Below are 21,863 nucleotides of genomic sequence, written 5' to 3'. Positions count from 1 at the left end.
CGCTGCTCAGTGGGCCTGCCAGACCTTGGGTGTGCAAATGCAGGCCCAGAAGGGCCAGCGGACTCACTGGGCAGCACGCCCTAGTTAGGCCCAGAAGCCTGCTATATAGAGAAGCTCGAAGGAGCAGCCGCGGCTGGGTTTATAAACCTGTGCGGCTGCCCTTCGCTCGGCGAGGTGGGACTAAACATTTGTGCACCGCCGGTGGCAGCGCACAACCATTAGTACTGGTTGGTGGCTCCAACCGGTACTAAAGGGGGGTCTTTAGTACCGGTTCGTGGCACGAACCGGTACTAAAGGGGTCGTTTCCCGCCCCTTGGCCTGGCGAAAATTGGCCTTTAGTACCGGTTGGTGGCTCCAACCGGTACTAAAGACCCCTCCTATATATATGGCACTTACAAAAAAACCAGTTTCATCGAGCACCAGTACTTCTTCTCGATCCAACTTCTTCACCGCGCCCGTCGCCCATCGCGCGCCGCCCTCGCCGCCCCCGCTGCCCGTCGTCGCCGTCACCGCCGTCGCCCACGCCACTCGTCGTCGCCGTCACCGCCGTCGCCCCCGCCACCTGTCGCCGCCGTCACCGCCGTCGCCCAAGCGCGCCGCGCCCGTCGCGCCGCCGCCTCTCGCCCCCGCCGCACCCCTCCCCGTCGTCGCCCACTGCCGCCCGTACGCCGCCGCCCCCCGCTCGTACACACACACACACACCACACACCACACAGACACACATTGTTTTTACTTATTTTCTATTTTCTGTTGTTTAGATTAATGTTAGATAAATTATGTAGATAATAATGTTAAAATGTTAATGTTAGATGAATTATATGGAAAAGATGTTAAATATTAATGTGAAATATATTTTATATGAATTAGAACAAGTTGAACTAGTTGAATTAGTATAGCTAGATATTAATTAGGTATATATATGAGATTTGAACTAGTTGAATTAATATAACTAGTTTATTTTTAGTATGAAAATTAATAGAACAAGTTTATTTTTAGTAAGAAAATTTAGGTATATGAGATTTGATGATCTAATCAAAATATTACTATATAGAACTACCTACTTTATTTTAGTAAGAAATTAATAGAACTAGTTTATTTTTAGTAAATGCTTAGTTGAATTAATAGAACTAGTTTATTTAGTTGAATTAATAGAACTAGTAAGTGTTTAATGTTTCACCTATATATGAACATATGTTAGATATTAGATATAAATTATATGTTAGATATATATTTCATTTAGTTATATGATATTTCATTATCTAATTAACATTTTATTATATAGAACTAGCTACCTTATTTTTAGTAGGAAAATTAATAGAACTAGTTTAGTTGAATTAATTAGTTGAACTAGTTAGTTGAATTAGTTCAATTAATTAGGTATATTCTTCGTAAGTGCTTAGTTGAATTAGTTCAATTAATTAGTTGAACTAGTTGAATTAATAGAATTAGTTGAATTAATAGAACTAATAAGTGTTTAATGTTTCACCTATGAACATAGGAATGTCGACTGACGACGGACACGATTTCATTATGTGCGAATACTGCGAAGACCAGCGCGGCCTGTGCGGCAGAAATTTTCTAGTTGATGATAGACGCTTCAGCATCAAGCTGGATGAGAACTTCGAAGTGGATACAGTAAGTCACAATGACAAGTCTTTTTTCGTAATTAAGCATGACTTATGCTTCATTTGCTTCACCTTTTAATTTTAATTTTTCACTATTCTACTAGCGTATCCCCTGCCATGCAAGAATTTTTGTCTTGGATAAGATATGTTTCAGTCCTAACGAAACTATAGAGGTAAAAAGAGTTTACTTGAAGACCGAGCATGGTTATACCTTCAACGTCAAATTATACAATGCAGACACATACACCTATTTTGAATGCAAAACTTGGCAAGCACTATGCAAGGCTTATGCATTTGAGCCTGATATGCTTATCACCTTTGATATTCGTCCGGAAGATGATATTGAAGGTAATAGAGACATCTGGGTCGATGTGCAGATGCCTCCAGTTCTACCATTATGTGAGTTTCTCAACCATATTTATGTCTTCGATATGAGATTATTTGAACCAGTTGAATAATTAATAGATCTCAATTTATATTGACAGCTTACTTCCAATCAAGCAAACATGTCCAGCGCTTGGTAGACAGGACCGTCCACTGTCCCGGGGCTGAACTAAACTGCGAGGAGACAAGTCATTATGTTTCATCGCTTGAGGATCTTGATGCTGTCAAGACAAATTTCTTTCCTGCACTTAGAAATTTTAGTACTCAAAACGTGCGACCAATAGTGTTCGTACTGAACTACGGTCACATATATTTAGGAAAGATGGTAAGATTTCTACTATTTCTCCTCAGTGCATCTTTTGCATACATTATTTTTTTAAGCTAAACTTCATTGCTAAGTATGTTACTATACGATGTTCTTCAACAGGGACTCCTGATGAATGTTGTGCCTGATTGGATCGAGACTAAAGGTACCATGAATATTGTTAGCTTACGTCCAAGATATCCTACAATGCACTTTAGTGCATTCAGGATTTCTAATAGCGAGGAATGCTTAATAGTAAAAGACTGGAGCAAAATTGTGAACGATCAGAGAGAAGTACTAGGGGCAGCAATCGGAAGCGCAACCCACGATTAGGAGACAGGTTCATCTGCATGCTCCAATATGATGAATCAGCAAAGCTATACATGTTCTATGCTATTTTACCTAAGAGATATGGCCTCGGAACACGGAGACCGAAAGGTCGAGCGTGAATCATATAGTAGATATGATCAACGTAGTGATGTTCACCATTGAAACTACTCCATCTCACGTGATGATCGGACATGGTTTAGTTGATTTGGATCACGTGATCACTTAGAGGATTAGAGGGATGTCTATCTAAGTGGGAGTTCTGAAGTAATATGATTAATTGAACTTTAATTTATCATGAACTTAGTCCTGATAGTATTTTGCAGATCATCTTGTAGATCAATAGCTCGCGTTGTTGCTTCCCTGTGTTTATTTTGATATGTTCCTAAAGAAAACTAAGTTGAAAGATGTTAGTAGCAATGATGCAGATTGGATCCATGATCTGAGGTTTATCCTCATTGGTGCACAGAAGAATTATGTTCTTGATGCACCGCTAGGTGACAGACCTATTGTAGGAGCAGATGCAGACGTTATGAACGTTTGGCTAGCTCAATATGATGACTACCTGATAGTTTAGTGCACCATGCTTAAACGGCTTAGAATCGGGATTTCAAAGACGTTTTGAACGTCATGGACCATATGAGATGTTCCAGGAGTTGAATTTAATATTTCAAGCAAATACTCGAGTTGAGAGATATGAAGTCTCAACCAAGTTCTATAGCTAAAAGATGGAGGAGAATAGCTCAAGCAGTGAGCATGTGCTCAGATTGTCTAGGTACTACAATCGCTTGAATCAAGTGGGAGTTAATCTTCCAGATAAAATGGTGATTGACAGAATTCTCTAGTCACCATCACCAAGTTAGTAGAACTTCGTGATGAACTATGATATGCAAGGGATAACGGAAACGATTCCCAAGCTCTTCGTAATGCTGAAATCGACGAAGGTAGAAATCAAGAAAAATATCAAGTGTTGATGGTAGACAAGACCACTAGTTTCAAGAAAAGGGCAAAGGGAAGAAGGGGAACTTCAAGAAGAACGACAAGCAAGTTGCTGCTCAAGTGAAGAAGCCCAAGTCTGGTCCTAATCCTGAGACTAAGTGCTTCTACTGCAAAGGGACTGGTCACTGGAAGCGGAACTGCCCCAAGTATTTGGTGGATAAGAAGGATGGCAAAGTGAACAAAGGTATATTTGATATATAGATTATTGATGTGTATTTTACTAGTGTTCGTAGCAACCCCTCGATATTTGATACTGGTTCAGTTGCTAAGAGTAGTAACTCGAAACGGGAGTTGCAGAATGGACATAGACTAGTTAAGGGTGAAGTGACGATGTGTGTTGGAAGTGGTTCCAAGATTGATATGATCATCATCGCACACTCCCTATACTTTTGGGATTAGTGTTGAACCTAAATAAGTGTTATTTGGTGTTTGCGTTGAGCATGAATATGATTTGATCATGTTTATTGCAATACGGTTATTCATTTAAGTAAGAGAATAAATTGTTGTTCTGTTTACATGAATAAAACCTTATATGGTTACACACCCAATGAAAATGGTTCGTTGGATCTCGATCGTAGTGATACACATATTCATAATATTGAAACCAAAATATGCAAAATTAATAATGATGGTGCAATTTATTTGTGGCACTGCCGTTTAGGTCATATTGGTGTAAAGCACATGAAGAAAATCCATGCTGATGGGCTTTTGGAATCACTTGATTATGAATCAGTTGATGCTTGCGAACCATGACTCATGGGCAAGATGACTAAGACTCCGTTCTCTAGAACAATGGAGCGAGCAATAGATTTGTTGGAAATTATACATACTGATGTATGTGGTCCGATGAATATTGAGGCTCGTGGCAGGTATCATTATTTTCTGATCTTCACAGATGATTTGAGCAGAAATGAGTATATCTACTTGATGAAACACAAGTCTGAAACATTTGAAAAGTTCAAAGAATTTCAGAGTGAAGTGGAGAATCGTTGTAACAAAAATGAAAGTTTCTACGATATGATCGCAGAAGTAAAATATTTGAGTTACGAGTTTGGCCTTCAATTAAAAACAATGTGAAATAGTTTCACTACTCACGCCACCTGGAACACCACAGCATAATGGTGTGTCCGAACGTCATAACCATACTTTATTAGATATGGTGCGATCTATGATGTCTCTTACCGATCTACCACTATCGTTTTGGGGTTATGCATTAGAGACAGCTGCATTCACGTTAAATAGGGCACCATCTAAATCCGTTGAGACGACACCGTATGAACTATGGTTTGGAAGAAACCTAAGCTGTCGTTTCTTAAAGTTTGAGGTTGCAATGCTTATGTGAAAAAGTTTCAACCTGATAAGCTCTAACCCAAATCGGAGAAGTGCGTCTTCATAGGATACCCAAAAGAAAATGTTGGGTACACCTTCTACCACAGATCCGAAGGCAATATATTCGTTGCTTTGAATAGATCCTTTCTAGAAAAGGAGTTTCTCTCGAAAGAAGTGAGTGGGAGGAAAGTAGAACTTGATGAGGTAACTGTACCTGCTCCCTTATTGGAAAGTAGTTCATCACAGAAATATGTTCCTGTGACTACTACACCGATTAGTGAGGAAGCTAATGATGATGATCATGTAACTTCAGATCAAGTTACTACCGAACCTCGTAGGTAAACCAGAGTGAGATCCGCACCAGAGTGGTACGATAATCCTGTTCTGGAGGTCATGTTACTTGACATGACGAGCCTACGAACTATGAGGAAGCGATGATGAGCCCAGATTCCATGAAATGGCTTGAGGCCATGAAATCTGAGATGAGATCCATGTATGAGAACAACGTATGGACTTTGATTGACTTGCCCAATGATCGGCGAGCCATTGAGATTAAATGGATCTTCAAGAGGAAGACGGACGCTGATAGTAGTGTTACTATCTACAAAGCTAGAATTGTCGCAAAAAAGTTTTTCGACAAGTTCAAGGTGTTGACTACGATGAGAGTTTCTCACTCGTATCTAGTCATCTTGCCCATGAGGCATGGTTCGCAAGCATCAAGTGATTCATAATCAAGTGATTCCAAAATCCCATCAGCATGGAGTTTCTTCATGCGTTTTACACCAATATGACCTAAACGGCAGTGCTACAAATAAGTTGCACTATCATTATTAACTTTGCATCTTTTTGGTTTCAATATTATGATTATGTGTATCACTACGATCGAGATCCAACGAACTATTTTCATTGGGTGTGTAACCATATAAGGTTTTATTCATGTAAACAGAACAACAATTTATTCTCTTACTTAAATGAATAACCCTATTACAATAAACATGATCAAATCATATTCATGCTTAACGCAAACACCAAATAACACTTATTCAGGTTCAACACTAATCCCGAAAGTATAGGGAGTGTGCGATGATGATCATATCAATCTTGGAACCACTTCCAACACACATCATCACTTCACCCTTAACTAGTCTCTGTTTATTCTGCAACTCCCGTTTCGAGTTACTAATCTTAGCAACTGAACTAGTATCAAAAACTGAGGGGTTGCTATGAACACTAGTAAAGTACACATCAATAACATGTATATCAAATATACTTATGTTCACTTTGCCATCCTTCTTATCTGCCAATCACTTGGGGTAGTTCCGCTTCCAGTGACCAGTCCCTTTGCAGTAGAAACACTTAGTCTCAGGCTTAGGACCAGACTTGGGCTTCTTCACTTGAGCAGCAACTTGCTTGCTGTTCTTCTTGAAGTTCCCCTTCTTCCCTCTGCCCTTTTCTTGAAACTAGTGGTCTTATCTACCATCAACACTTGATGTTTTTCTCGATTTCTACCTTCGTCAATTTCCGCATTACGAAGAGCTTGGGAATCGTTTCCGTTATCCCTTGCATATCATAGTTCATCACGAAGTTCTACTAACTTGGTGATGGTGACTAGAGAATTCTGTCAATCACTATCTTATCTGGAAGATTAACTCCCACTTGATTCAAGCGATTGTAGTACTCAGACAATATGAGCACATGCTCACTAGTTGAGCGATTCTCCTCCATCTTTTAGCTATAGAACTTGTTGGAGACTTCATATCTCTCAACTCGGGTATTTGCTTGAAATATTAACTTCAACTCCTGGAACATCTCATATGCTCCATGACGTTCAAAACGTCTTTGAAGTCCCGATTCTAAGCCATTAAGCATGGTGCACTAAACTATCAAGTAGTCATCATATTGAGCTAGCCAAATGTTCATAACGTCTGCATCTGCTCCTGCAATAGGTCCGTCAGCTAGCGGTGCATCAAGGACATAATTCTTCTGTGTAGCAATGAGGATAAACCTCAGATCACGGATCCAATCCGCATCATTGCTACTAACATCTTTCAACACAATTTTCTCTAGGAACATATCAAAATAAACACAGGGAAGTAACAACGCGAGCTATTGATCTACAACATAATTTGCAAAATACTACCAGGACTAAGTTCATGATAAATTTAAGTTCAATTAATCATATTACTTAAGAACTCCCACTTAGATAGACATCCCTCTAATCCTCTAAGTGATTACGTGATCCAAATCAACTAAACCATGTCCGATCATCACGTGAGATGGAGTAGTTTCATTGGTGAACATCGCTATGTTGATCATATCTGCTATATGATTCACGCTCGACCTTTCGGTCTCCGTGTTCCGAGGCCATATCTGTATATGCTTGGCTTGTCAAGTATAACCTGAGTATTCTGCGTGTGCAACTGTTTTGCACCCGTTGTATTTGAACGTAGAGTCTATCACACCCGATCATCACGTGGTGTCTCAGCACGAAGAACTTTCGCAATGGTGCATACTCAGGGAGAACACTTCTTGATAATTAGTGAGAGATCATCTTATAATGCTACCATCAATCAAAGCAAGATAAGATGCATAAAAGATAAACATCACATGCAATCAATATAAGTGATATGATATGGCCACCATCATCTTGTGCTTGTGATCTCCATCTTTGAAGCACCGTCATGATCACCATCGTCACTGGCGCGACACCTTGATCTCCATCGTAGCATCGTTGTCGTCTCGCCAATCTTATGCTTCCACGACTATCGCTACCGCTTAGTGATAAAGTAAAGCATTACAGCGTGATTGCATTGCATACAATAAAGCGACAACCATATGGCTCCTGCCAGTTGCCGATAACTCGGTTACAAAACATGATCATCTCATACAATAAAATTTAGCATCATGTCTTGACCATATCACATCGCAACATGCCCTGCAAAAACAAGTTAGACGTCCTCTACTTTCTTGTTGCATGTTTTACGTGGCTGCTACGGGCTTAATCAAGAACCAATCTTACCTACGCATCAAAACCACAACGATAGTTTGTCAAGTTGGTGCTGTTTTAACCTTCACAAGGACCAGGCGTAGCCACACTCGGTTCAACTAAAGTGGGAGAAACTGTCACCTGCAAGCCACCTATGTGCAAAGCACGTCGGGAGAACCGGTCTCGCGTAAGCGTACGCGTAATGTCGGTCCGGGCCGCTTCGTCCAACAATACCGCCGAACCAAAGTATGACATGCTGGTAAGCAGTATGACTTATATCGCCCACAACTCACTTGTGTTCTACTCGTGCATATAACATCAACACATAAAACCTAGGCTCGGATGCCACTGTTGGGGAACGTAGTAATTTCAAAAAATTTCCTACGCACACGCAAGATCATGTGACGCATAGCAACGAGTGGGGTGAGTGTGATCTACATACCTAGTAGATCGACAACGGAAGCGTTTGGTTGATGTAGTCGTACGTCTTCACGGCCCGACCGATCAAGTACCGAAACTACGGCACCTCCGAGTTTTAGCACACGTTCAGCTCGATGACGATCCCCGGACTCCGATCCAGCAAAGTGTCGGGGAAGAGTTCCGTCAGCACGACGGCGTGGTGACGATCTTGATGCACTACTGCTGCAGGGCTTCGCCTAAGCACCGCTACAATATTATCGAGGACTATGGTGGCAGGGAGCGCCGCACACGGCTAAGGAATAGATCATGTGGATCAACTTGTGTCTTTGGGGTGCCCCTTGCCTCAGTATATAAAGGATGGAGGAGGAGGAGGAGGCCGGCCAAGGCAATTGGTGCGGCTAGGATGTGGAGTCCTACTAGGACTTGGACTCCAAGTCCTAGTAGGAGTCCACCAAGAGGGGAGGAAGGGAGAAGGAAGTGGAGGAGAAGGAGAGGTGGCCGGCCCCCCTTTCCCTAGTCCAATTCGGACTAGAGGGGAGGGGGGCGCAGCAGCCCCTTGGCCCTTTCTCCTCTTCCCACTAAAGCCCATCAAGGCCCATTGCTTCTCCCGTAACTACCCGGTACTCCAAAAAATACCTGAATCACTCGGAACCTTTCCGATGTCCGAATATAGTCGTCCAATATATCAATCTTTACGTCTCGACCATTTCGAGACTCCTCGTCATGTCCCCAATATCATCCGGGACTCCGAATTCCTTAGGTACATCAAAACTCATAAACTCATAATATAACTGTCATCGAAACCTTAAGCGTGCGGACCCTACGGGTTCGAGAACAATGTAGACATGACTGAGACACGTCTCCGGTCAATAACCAATAGCGGGACCTGGATGCCCATATTGGCTCCTACATATTCTACGAAGATCTTTATCGGTCAGACCGCATAACAACATACGTTGTTCCCTTTGTCATCGGTATGTTACTTGCCCGAGATTCGATCGTCGGTATCTTAATACCTAGTTCAATATCGTTACCGGCAAGTCTCTTTACTCGTTCCGTAATACATCATCTCACAACTAACTCATTAGTTGCAATGCTTGCAAGGCTTATGTGATGTGCATTACCGAGAGGGCCCAGAGATACCTCTCCGACAATCGGGGTGACAAATCCTAATCTCGAAATACGCCAACCCAACATGTACCTTTGGAGACACCTGTAGAGCTCCTTTATAATCACCCAGTTACGTTGTGACGTTTGGTAGCACACAAAGTGTCCCTCCGGTAAACGGGAGTTGCATAATCTCATAGTCATAGGAACATGTATAAGTCATGAAGAAAGCAATAGCAACATACTAAACGATCGGGTGCTAAGCTAATGGAATGGGTCATGTCAATCACATCATTCACCTAATGATGTGATCCCGTTAATCAAATAAAAACTCTTTTGTTTATGGTTAGGAAACATAACCATCTTCGATTAACGAGCTAGTCAAGTAGAGGCATACTAGTGACACTTTGTTTGTCTATGTATTCACACAAGTATTATGTTTCCGGTTAATACAATTCTAGCATGAATAATAAACATTTATCATGATATAAGGAAATAAATAATAACTTTATTATTGCCTCTAGGGCATATTTCCTTCACTAGTTTCTTTTGTTGAGCTTTCATATATTTATAGCTCTAGTGCATCCGTTTCATGGCAATCCCTACTCCTTGCATTAACATCAATCAGTGGGCATCTCCATAGCCCGTTGATTAGCCTCGTTGATGTGATACTTTCTCTTTTTTGTCTTCACCACATAACCCCCTCATTATATTCTATTCCACCCATAGTGCTATGTCCATGGCTCACGCTCATATATTGCGTGAAAGTTTATATGTTTGAGATTACTAAAGTATGAAACAATTGCTTGGCATGTCATCGGGGTTGTGCATGATGATAGCATTCTTGTGTGACGAAAATGAAACATGACTAAACTATATGATTTTGTAGGGATGAACTTTCTTTGGCCATGTTATTTTGAGAAGACATAATTGCTTAGTTAGTATGCTTGAATTATTATCATTTTTATGTCAATATGAACTTTTGTCTTGAATCTTTCGGATCTGAATATTCATACCACAATTAAGAAGAATTACATTAAAATTATGCCAAGTAGCACTCCGCATCAAAAATTCTGTTTTTATCATTTACCTACTCGAGGACGAGCAGGAATTAAGCTTGGGGATGCTTGATACGTCTCCAACGTATCTATAATTTTTTACTGCTCCATGCTATATTATCTACTGTTTTAGACATTATTGGGCTTTATTTTCCACTTTTATATTATTTTTGGGACTAACCTATTAACCGGAGGCCCAGCCCAGAATTGCTGTTTTTGCCTGTTTTAGGGTTTCAAAGAAAAGGAATATCAAACGGAGTCCAAACGGAATGAAACCATCGAAAACGTGATTTTCTCATCAGATAAGATCCAGGAGACTTGGACCCTCCGTCAAGAAAGCCACGAGGTGGTCACGAGGATAGGGGGCGCCCCCTGCCTCGTGGGCCCCTCGAAGCTCCACCGACGTACTTCTTCCTCCTATATATATCCACGTACCCCCAAACGATCGGGGACGGAGCCAAAAACCTAATTCCACCGCCGCAACTTTCTGTATCCACGAGATCCCATCTTGGGGCCTGTTCCGGAGCTCCGCCGGAGGGGGCATCAATCACGAAGGGCTTCTACATCATCATCCAAGCCCCTCCGATGAAGTGTGAGTAGTTTACTTCAGACCTACGGGTCCATAGCTAGTAGCTAGATGGCTTATTCTCTCTTTTTGGATCTCAATACAATGTTCTCCCCCTCTCTTGTGGAGATCTATTCGATGTAATCTTCTTTTTGCAGTGTGTTTGTTGAGACCGATGAATTGTGGGTTTATGATCCAGTCTATCTATGAATAATATTTGAATCTTCTCTGGATTCTTTTATGTATGATTGGTTATCTTTACAAGTCTCTTTGAATTATCAATTTGGTTTGGCCTACTAGATTGGTTGTTCTTGCATGGGAGAAGTGCTTAGCTTTGGGTTCAATCTTGCGGTGTCCTTTCCCAGTGAGAGAAGGGGCAGCAAGGCACGTATTGTATTGTTGCCATCGAGGATAACAAGATGTTTTTTTTATCATATTGCATGAAATTATCCCTTTACATCATGTCATCTTGCTTAAGGCGTTACTCTGTTTTTAACTTAATACTCTAGATGCATGCTGGATATCGGTCGATGAGTGGAGTAATAGTAGTAAATGCAGAATCGTTTCGGTCTACTTGTCTCGGACATGATGCCTATATGCATGATCGTACCTAGATATTCTCATAACTATGCTCAATTCTTTCAATTGCTCAACAGTAATTTGTTCAACCACCGTAGAATACTTATGCTCTTGAGAGAAGCCACTAGTGAAACCTATGGCCCCGGGTCTCTTTCTCATCATATCAATCTCCATTACTTTATTATTGCTTTGCTTTTACTTTATTTACTTTGCATCTCTATACCAAAAATACCAAAAATACCAAAAATATTATTTATCATCTCTATCAGATCTCACTTTCGTAAGTGACCGTGAAGGGATTGACAACCCCTAAGCGCGTTGGTTGCGTTGAGCTATTGTTTTTGTGTAGGTACGAGGGACTCGAGCGTAGCCTCCTACTGGATTGATACCTTGGTTCTCAAAAACTGAGGGAAATACTTATGTTGCTTTGCTGCATCATCCCTTCCTCTTCGGGGAAATCCAACGCAGTGCTCAAGAGGTAGCAGTCCTCGTGAACAGTCCGGTCAGGGCCTGAACAGAAGAGAGAAGGAAAAAATTCTAACCAAACTCCTCACTTTCCCTTTATATATCCGAAATAACCGACACTCCAATATATGTGTCAAAATATGGGAAGGCCCGGATGCGTCTGGACACGTCATCCACATCAACACCCCCCCTTCTCATGTCGCCGCCGCTTTGAGAGGACACCGTTGTGCGCCGGTTGGTGAAGCGCCGAATCACGCCGCCCCCTGCTGCGTGCCTACATGCAAGCTACCTAGATGTTGTGTGCGTGTGCAGCCAGTGGCAGAGCCAGAAACTCAATATAGAGGGGGGGCCAAGCATGTTATATAATGCTAGACAGGGCCAAATCATCTAAATCTTGCTAATTTTCTTTGACAAACGGAGGATTAAGAGCACATATAGTTGTGTTTCTGAGAGCATAGGGGGGGGGGGCTTGGCCCCTGCCAGCCCCCCCTGCCCCCGCCACTGTGTGCAGCCGTGTGTTGGAGCTGGGTGGTGCTTGTTGGGCACGAGCCAGCGAGGCGCTGCGTGCTCACCGCAACTGTCGTGCTTGTTGGTCGCGTGTGTGCGTGCATGCTTGCGCCCGTGCCCGCGGAGCTCGCCACCAACACCGCCTCTGTTGGTTACAGGCTGGAGGGTCGGCCATCCAATGTTCATTGTTGCCACGTGCTTTGGAGAGGTAGCACATAACATGCTCATTGGAATTCCTTAAAGTGGGGAGGAGAAGTTGGGGGTAGGGTGGGGTTAGTAGAGAAATGGGGGCTCAATACGGACACGCCAGGTCGGTGTTGAGACGTAGCCGACAAACGCTTGAAGGGTCAGCTTTACCCGTTGTGGTTCTAGGTGCCCTTAGTCGGTTCAATCCCTAAAGTAGGTTGCGCATTACTGCCTCACCCTTATACTAATCCGATTTGTGAATGATAGGTGTTTTCTACATCCTTCTGACTTTGGTTTCGTAGGAGCAAATCCGAAAAATTGAGAAACATAACCATTTGATTTATTTAGTTCCCAATAACTATGTGATGAGCAATTTAGGATGATCCTTTTTACATGTGTAGTATTTGAAAGATGAGAACCCATCATGAACTATTGGACGTATGCCCTTTTGTGGCAAACATTGTTTCACGCTCGCTACATCAAAAAAAAATTAGGACTAAGCTAAGCTTTATTGATCATAATCCACATGAAGTGGGATACAAGTCGGATTGTGAGGGTTAGCCAACCATATATGGCGCCCCACACCGAGAGAGAGTGCATGCTTAGCTAAACTATGAGCTTCATCGTTTGAAGAACGGTTTTCAAAAACGAAATTACAAGTAAAGTCCACAGATCGAAGTTTAATTTCTGTTATCACCGAACCATAAGATCCCTGGTTCCTGAGCTTGATGTCATCAACAACCTGCTTGCAATCCGACGCCACAATTATGTTCCCTTGGAGAAGATCTTCAGCCAAAGCAAGGCCTTCTCTGCATGCGATTGCCTTCAATGTAGCTGGGTCAATGCTTCCTGGCAAAACCAAAGCCGGACTCCCCAGATAGTTTCCCACTTAGTCCCGGCAAACCGCCGCCACAGCTCCTCGTCGGTCGCGAAAGACCGCGCCATCAACATGTATCTTTGCAAATCCAGTTGGTGGCGCTTTTGGCCTTGCATGTGTTGCTCTGATCATCCGAGGGGCTCCCTGCAAATTACTGTGGGGTTTTGCATGGATGAGCTCTAGTTCTTTGATGAACCTGCTCACGAAAAGAGAAGTGGCCCGCGGGCTTTGTGTCATTCCCTCGTGTATGTACTTTCGCCTAGCCGTCCAGATAGACCACAAGGTGACCGCCACCCGAATGAAACTGATGTGATTCAAAGACGCCATTAGAGTGAAGATCCATTGTTTCGCATTTGGTTCTGTCGTGGCAATCAACTGGTCCAGCGTCTCACCATCTTCTAACGCCCAAACACATCTAGCCACCGAACACTCGAGCAGGTAGTGTCTTCATGAGTCATGCGAGCCACAGAAGCAACAAGAGGCGGTGGTAGACATATTGCGGTGAGCTCGTACGTCTTCTGTGGGGAGAGATTGTCTTGCTAATCGCCATAGAAATATTCTGATCTTTGCTGGTACCTGAACATGGAAAAATATATATGAGACCAGGTCTCACGGTTAGCAGGTGAGACCCGCTCTGATGAATGACACGTGGCATTCATCAGGATGGGTCTCGCGTGAGACCTGGTCTCATAGAATTCTTTTCCCCTGAACATGCCTGAGTTGCTTCCACGACTTTTCATCAGTATGCACATTCGAGGGTCCTGCCGCTCCTACAAGCCACCATCATTCTGTATGCTGAGCGTACTGAAAACTGGTCGTTCCTCTCGAAGTGCCAAGCCCAGTAATCGTCAAAGTTGTGTGTGCATATTGGGATCGCGCTCCTCTCGAAGTGCCAAGCCGAGTAATCGTCAAAGTTGTGTGTGCATATTGGGATCGCTAGGATTGCTTCAACGTCCATAGGCATAAAAGTTTGCTTAACTTTCTGCTTGTCTCATGATGCCGTTAGCTAAGTTGAAGTGGTCGGACGCTAGCCTTGGTGGGTTGGCAATCTTGCTTCGATATGCTCGCTACATCAAATAGCAGGTAGATCGCACATGTAGGCAACGATGGGCCGGGGCCTATTAACTTTAGATGGTTTCTTCTACGGTGGGTTTTTTCTATTTTTTAATTTGTTATATATTATCCTGCAATTTTTTTCTTTCTGTCTTTTTGTTTGCCTATTTGTTATTGGGAGGGGGGGGGGTTCATTCTTTCTTTCAGTTTCTTTCCTTTTTTTGTTTTCTTATTCTCCCCCTTGCTTATTTTTCCGTGACCATTCTGAAAAGGGGCGTGCTACGCGTCCGTTGTTGATAGATCGGCCAGGCCGAGAATAGTTAGATTTGACCCGTCAAGTGGCCAAGTGTTACCTTCCACCATTGCAACACATGCCTTGGTTCAAAAATTTCTCGCAACAGGCATCTTGTTGCAGAATTTTTTGCAATAAACATCTTGTTGTAGATTTTTTTTTTTTTTCAATAGAACTCTTATTGCAGATTTTTTTAGAATGTTTTTGCAACAACCATCTTGTTGCAGATTTTTTCTTGCAACTGAGTACTTGTTGCGGTATTATTTCTACAAAACGAAACCGCGTCGCATCACAGTAGTCGTTCACCGCCAAGATTTACAACAACATCGTTCTTGTTGAAACAGGCACCTGCATTTGGTTTCGTGCTGAGGGCGTGGCGGGCAACGGAGGCGGCGGACACACCGTAATTATCAGTTGGCTGAGGGCAATCATTTTCCTTCTCAAAATGTGTATTATTCTAAAATTTATAAATACTTTGAACATTAGTGATATTTTTAGAACTGGTGACATTTTCAAATACAAAGCTGAGATCAATTTTTAAATTGACCAGTATTTATAAAAAGTCTCAAACGTTTTTTAAAGTTTGATAAATTTATTAAATTCTATAATAGTTTTAGAAAATAAAAAAATATTTCGTTAAGATTGTAGTTTTTATGAAAAATAGCAGGAAACTAATAGAAAAACCAATGCAATTTAAAAATGTATAAATCGCCGAAAAACTATACGACAGAGGGGTTTGGTAAGGCACCGACTGGTCTGTCCTAGAGATTAGGGGTCGGTCCGCTAAATATGACTTGTTCGTCCATTTGCGATAAATGCAGGCCGAGCCCGCGCTTGTTGCATACCGGCCTTCTTCTTGGGCCACTTCCAACACCACGCCGAGATAGTGCGTGCATCTGTTATATTCATATTTCTCAAAAAAAAAATCTGTTACATTCTTCTTCTCAAAAAAAAAATCTGTTATATTCATGTTCCTCAAAAAAAAATCTGTTATATTCATAGTGATTTCGTCTAGTGTGTACATTGGTTCTCAAGCCCTGCTTTTATTTAGAACACTCAGGCGCTGCTTTTTTTTTAGTAAAACTCAGGCGCTGTTTCTTTTAAGGGGTAAGGCCGAACTTTATTAATCAAAGTCCACAAACAGTGAGATACAATTTGTGTCATGTGGTTCCAGACATGACGACGCGGAGCTAAAAAAAGGCGAAAATCTAGCTAAACTATGTGCGTCAACATTAACCGCACGACCTTCAAAATTAAAGATACAATTAAACGCCACCCCTGCAAAAAAAAATTAAACACCGCTGCTCTGGTTTTGATCTCTGTGAGTATTACTCCAGCTTTTTCATGACTCCCTTGGTTGATCTCTCCTACCAGTCGTTTTGAGTCAGATGTTATGACAAGATTGTATAGATGAAGGTCTTGTGCTAACGAAAGAGCTTCTCGGCATGCCATTGCCTCGAGCACCATTGGGTCGTAAACTCCTGGTACTATCAGGGAAGAGCTCCCTAGATAGTTTCCGTCACTGTCTCTACACACAGCCGACGCGGATCCATCTCTGGCCTAACAGAACTCAGGCGTTGTTGTGTACCCATTGTTGCTAGCCATACGCGGGTGTCGCCTACATCTCCCACGCGTCGCTCGCTTCTCTCGCTTGAGATGGGCCTGGCCTAGCTAGATAGTGCATGTATGTTTTTGTTCCGTTTTTTTTGGCTCAGTTTGAATTATAATTTGAAAAATAATGCAAATAAAAAAATTGTCCATTCAGAAAAATATATTCACGCATATTAAAAATTGTTCAAGAATACGAAAAATGTTTTGGCAGATGGATCGGAACATTCCCGGAGAAAGACAAGAAACTTGTTCTTGTTGTTACTTCGGCCTTGTTCCGTCCATCTAAAATTTTAGAAATAACATTGTTTTTGATAGAAAGAAATTCTATGGCCCAATGGTACTTGTGAAGGTAATGCGTAACTGGTTCACTGATTGGTCTATACAAAGGACCTAGGAGGAAGACTACTGATCCTGGAGCCTGTGGGCAAAACTCATCGAACAAGTAGCAAGTGAAGTTTATTGAGCGTCTCCAGTGTGGCGTCCAAGAGTGCCTAGACTGCCGAGGAGTTCTCTAGGGCTTCGCTAGTTGCTCTTCATTTGGGGTGTTGCGTTTTGGTTTATGGCATACTTGTTTGGCAATGGCAGTCTCTCGATGGTTATCTTTCCCTTGGACTCAGTTGCCTATCTGCACTAGAACTTAAATCGAGCTCCCGGAGTTGGAGCTATTTTCTGTTCTGTTTTCTTTTTCGGGATTTAGTGTCGATTAGTAGGTCCCTGTGAGGAAGCGGATTAAGAGCACTCGGGTGCTCCACCCTCTATATTCAAAAAAACATCAAAAAAATTCTGGATATATTTTTGAACCGAATATGACTAGATATTGTACTCATATAAAAAGTTTGGTCAAGGAATGATTCTCGTTAACTTCAGGATAAAAAAGACAAATTTATGAAGGCAATATAGCATGAATAGTTACTTGTAACTAGCATTTTTCAGGAAATCTTTAAACCCGGATACAATAAAAGTCATTCCTTGTTTAATCTTTTTGTACGAGTGCAATACTTGGTCATGTTTGATTCCATAAAAAGTTTCGGGATTTTTGACTTTTTTTAATTACTAAATTATTTTTGAATATAGGGGGGCATTGCACCCGAGAGCTCCTATGCATTTTCGGTCCCTGTGACTGCTATATAACAAGACCGTGTGGTTTCATTATGGGTGTGGCTAGGTCTCAGTCGACTGAGATTTAACTAAGTCTCAGTCAAGTGGCATAACATGCAAAAAAGAAACTGAAAAACTGGAAATAAAATTCTACACCGATCTCAATGTAACATATAGCGGATACAACATTGACTGAGACTTCGTCAAGTCTTAGTGGACTGAGACTTAGCAAGACTGTTTCATTATATGGAATCGGAGAGGGAGGCCTCTCTTTTGCTGGAAAAAAAAAGGCCACGCGCCCACGCACCTTGCTATCCACCCAACTGATCACTCTGAGTCTCCGCTACTCCTGCACCAGTCCATGGTTGACTTGACACACTAGCCAGCTAGCCTAGCCCCCAACCAAATAGGATTCGGGTCAGCTCTCAGCTGCATGCCAAATTGGACCGAAGAAAAGTGCAGACGGAGGCGACGACGAAGTGCGAACGAGGAGCGAGAACATGTGGTTCGGACGGCGCGCCGCATGCGAGAGCCCGGCCGGCCGGCCGGCCGGCCTTCTTTTTCCAAGCTAGTGTGCATCTCTGCAGTTCACTCCAGCGATGACCATCCGTCCACAGGAACGGACGGAGCGTCACTCTCTTGAGCGCCAGGTCGAGCCGCCGGACTTGAACCGCAGGTCCTTGGTTGTACCCTTAACCGCGCCGTTTGATCTGAGGCAGGCAAGAACATGGCCGGCACATCACATGCGGCTGGAGCTGGACGAAGGCCAGCCTTCTGATCTTTCCTGTTACTCCGTCGTCGATCCATTCTCATGCATGGATTCTTGATTACGCCCAACCGCCCCCGGTGGATGCGTAGACATGTCGCGGACCAGCCAGCTGCACCGCACCGCACATATTATATGCGGTCGATGCTCTATCTTTTTTTTTTTTGAGAATCAATATAATGCTCTATCTGTGTCTAGCTAGCTGGCTGCACATTGCCGCAGCTGAATCGGATTCCGGGGGCGGGGCACTGTTGTCCAGCCAATTCGGGCGTCTCGTGGTTACGCGTCGAGATCATGGGCACCGGAGCACGTCAGAAAGTGTATAAATAAAAAGTCGATGCAAGCCACGGCCGTGCACATGCAGCCATGTATATATGATACGCACCGGCCGGCGTACGCGATGCGATCACGTACGATACGTCCGTCGCTCTCATGCATCCTGGAGTGCTACCTTTGACGTGCTACGTGATGGTGATCTGCAGCTAGCCTCGATCGTTCGTCTCTTCCGGCTCCGTTCAACCTTGTCCGGTTCTCCTGGCCCGGCCGGATCTGCTACAGGAGCTACTATATCTATCTTCTGACGACCTCAAATTTCAGCTGAGCGGTGGGGTGCGCTCCAGCTCTGTTGTTGATTCTTCTCCGTTCGGCAGCTGGCACCAAAACCTTGACCAGAAATAACATGGGTGACGCTTTCCTCCATCGGAGATGCAAATTAATTCACAGAAACATCTCTAAGAGCAACTCCAATGGGAGTACCCATTTCGTCCTTCGCCGTTGTTTGGGTCAGCATGGACAAAAACGACGGCCCAACACAGAGATCCATTTTTATTTTGTGTTCGCTTTGTGACCGCGCGGACCTATTTTCGACTCAAATTTAAGACATATTTAGATCCTAAGCAGACACTTTCTACGTCTCTCTCATCCGCCTCCGCCCGTCGCCGGTCCCGCGTGACTCATCTGCCATCCATTCACATAATACTTTTTCTTTCTCCCCTCTCTCTCGCGCTAGCCATGGCACATGTGCTGCCACGCCGCCGCGCTCGCCCTGCCGAGGGCAGTACAAGCATCCACGCGAGCTAGCTAGCTTAGTTGCATGGATGCCAGCCTGTGCATGGCGCCCCACGCTAGCTATCTAGCTAGCTTCGATACATTGTGGGCGCCGGCTCATGGCAGCGCTCGAGCCACTCGAATGCCACTCTGCACTTCCGCCATGACTTGGAAGCTCTCTTGCATGTCTCGGCCACGTCGCCGCTCGCGTCTGACCCGTCCTCGCCCTGCCATGCAGCCGCACGAGCTCGCCATGCACTATTAGGGAAAAGCCTAGCAGTAGCGCTGGTTTTTAACCTATCAGTAGCGCGGGTAAGCGCGTTACTAATAAGGCGCTACAGCTAATGCTTAGCAGTAGCGCCTACTGGCACTCACTACTGCTATATCTACTTAGTAGTAGCACTTTTCAAGTCAATCGCTACTGCTAATTATTAATAGCGCTTTTGAAAACAACCGCTACTACTATTATTCCCTATTCCATTTCTTTTGAATTTTAGGTCGTATTCATATACTCTGTATACAATTTTTCATACAGTAGCAATTTAGAGATTGTTTTTACATCGTAATGAGTTATTAAATCACTAGGTGAAAGAACCTTGGATTAGTTTCAAGTGCATGGATCCAAAGTAACCAATGGTCACTTTGGATCCATCCGTTTGAAACTAATCGGCCGTTCTTTCACCCAATGACATAATAACTTCCCATCATCATCATAATATCATTAACAACTTATCATCATAATATATCATTGTCATATAACTCCTCATAATCATCATTTTCGTCCATGATGGGACATCATATAACAACTTCGTGACTAGTTATAATAACAACTCGTCCTCATCATCATCATAGTACTCATAGTCACTACTCCTACTCAGCATCACCATCAAGTCTAAGACATTATAGTCATATATAATCAACACTAACTAATTGTTCTTAATACTTAGGACCTACTCCTCTCTCCTATCTAAAATACCATAAAACAGATAAACCGGTCCTTCACCATAATGAAGAATGGACATAAACCTATCTCCAACTTGTGGCTTGCGCACATTCATTTTGTCTCCAATTATTTGCGTGTGCGCATTCATCACTTTGCTCCATTCTTTGATTTTGAGCCTTCCATCGTTTGAAGAAATCGAGTATGCAGTATGGTAAGCCTCCGAAGGAGTTGGTCGTAAGCTAACCATATGCATATCACCTTCGGTAAATAGCATGTCAGGCACAACCTGCTTCGGGAGCCTCTGTTCAAAAATGAAATAGTAACATATATAGTTAGCAATGGTTTACTTAAGAATAATGTATGCAATGAAGTTATCATCATTAACAAAATCTTACCAAGTTTTTAGCAATGAAGTTATCATCAAGCAATGTATGGACTAGTGGCACGTATCTAGTATAATTTTGGCTGATAGAGTGACTGGTTTTGAAGGCCTCAACATCTTCTATGAATGAGACAAGATAACCTTTCTCCTCACAATTAAGCTTGGAGTCATAGCTGTAGTATGTGTTATCTACTATCTTCCGAGTATTTCTTGAAGATAAGAAATAAGCTGAAAATTATAAATAAATAAGTTTAGTATGAACGAACACCAAATATTTTTAAATTAACAACATAAATTACTGAACTTAACAAATTAGTTTGACAAACTCACATCTAGGCAAAACTGGAGGCATATCCATATCCACCCAGATATCGATATTATCATCATCATCATAATCTTCGGGACGAATATCAAATCTTATTCGCATTCCCTCCTCAAATCCATATGCCTTACAGAGAGCTTCCCATTTAGAGCAACCGAAATGGGAGCGATCGACCGCATTGTAGAACTTAACCAGAAACTCGTAACCATGTTTAGTTCTTAAGTGAGCCCTCCTCGTCTCCACATTCTCAAAGTCATCTAAACCAAAACCAAGCTTCTCCAATACATATGGTCTAGCATGGCACGGGATGTACTAATCGAATTGAAAAAAATCCATAAATTACACGTTGAACAAAAGAAGCACAAGTGATGATATTAATTACGATGAAATGCTTGTCGTTGCGTACCGTACAAACATCGAAGGTCTCTTCCAGCTTCACGGTGAAAAACCTATCATTTTGCAGGTGAGGAAACATGTCACACACACCCCGGTCATCATAGCAGTACCCGCACTCCGGGATCCCATCGTCATCAGACATCTCCTGTGTTCAAAATTCAGAAATTATAACTCAACAGCAAAACCCAAAAAAATCCGGCATGACCTTTGCTTAAAAAGGACACATCGAGCGCCT

This window comes from Triticum urartu, chromosome 5 (assembly GCF_003073215.2).
Source record: "Triticum urartu cultivar G1812 chromosome 5, Tu2.1, whole genome shotgun sequence".
In the NCBI taxonomy this organism is placed as follows: Eukaryota; Viridiplantae; Streptophyta; class Magnoliopsida; order Poales; family Poaceae; genus Triticum; species Triticum urartu.
Note: the sequence above shows the minus strand (reverse complement) of the source record.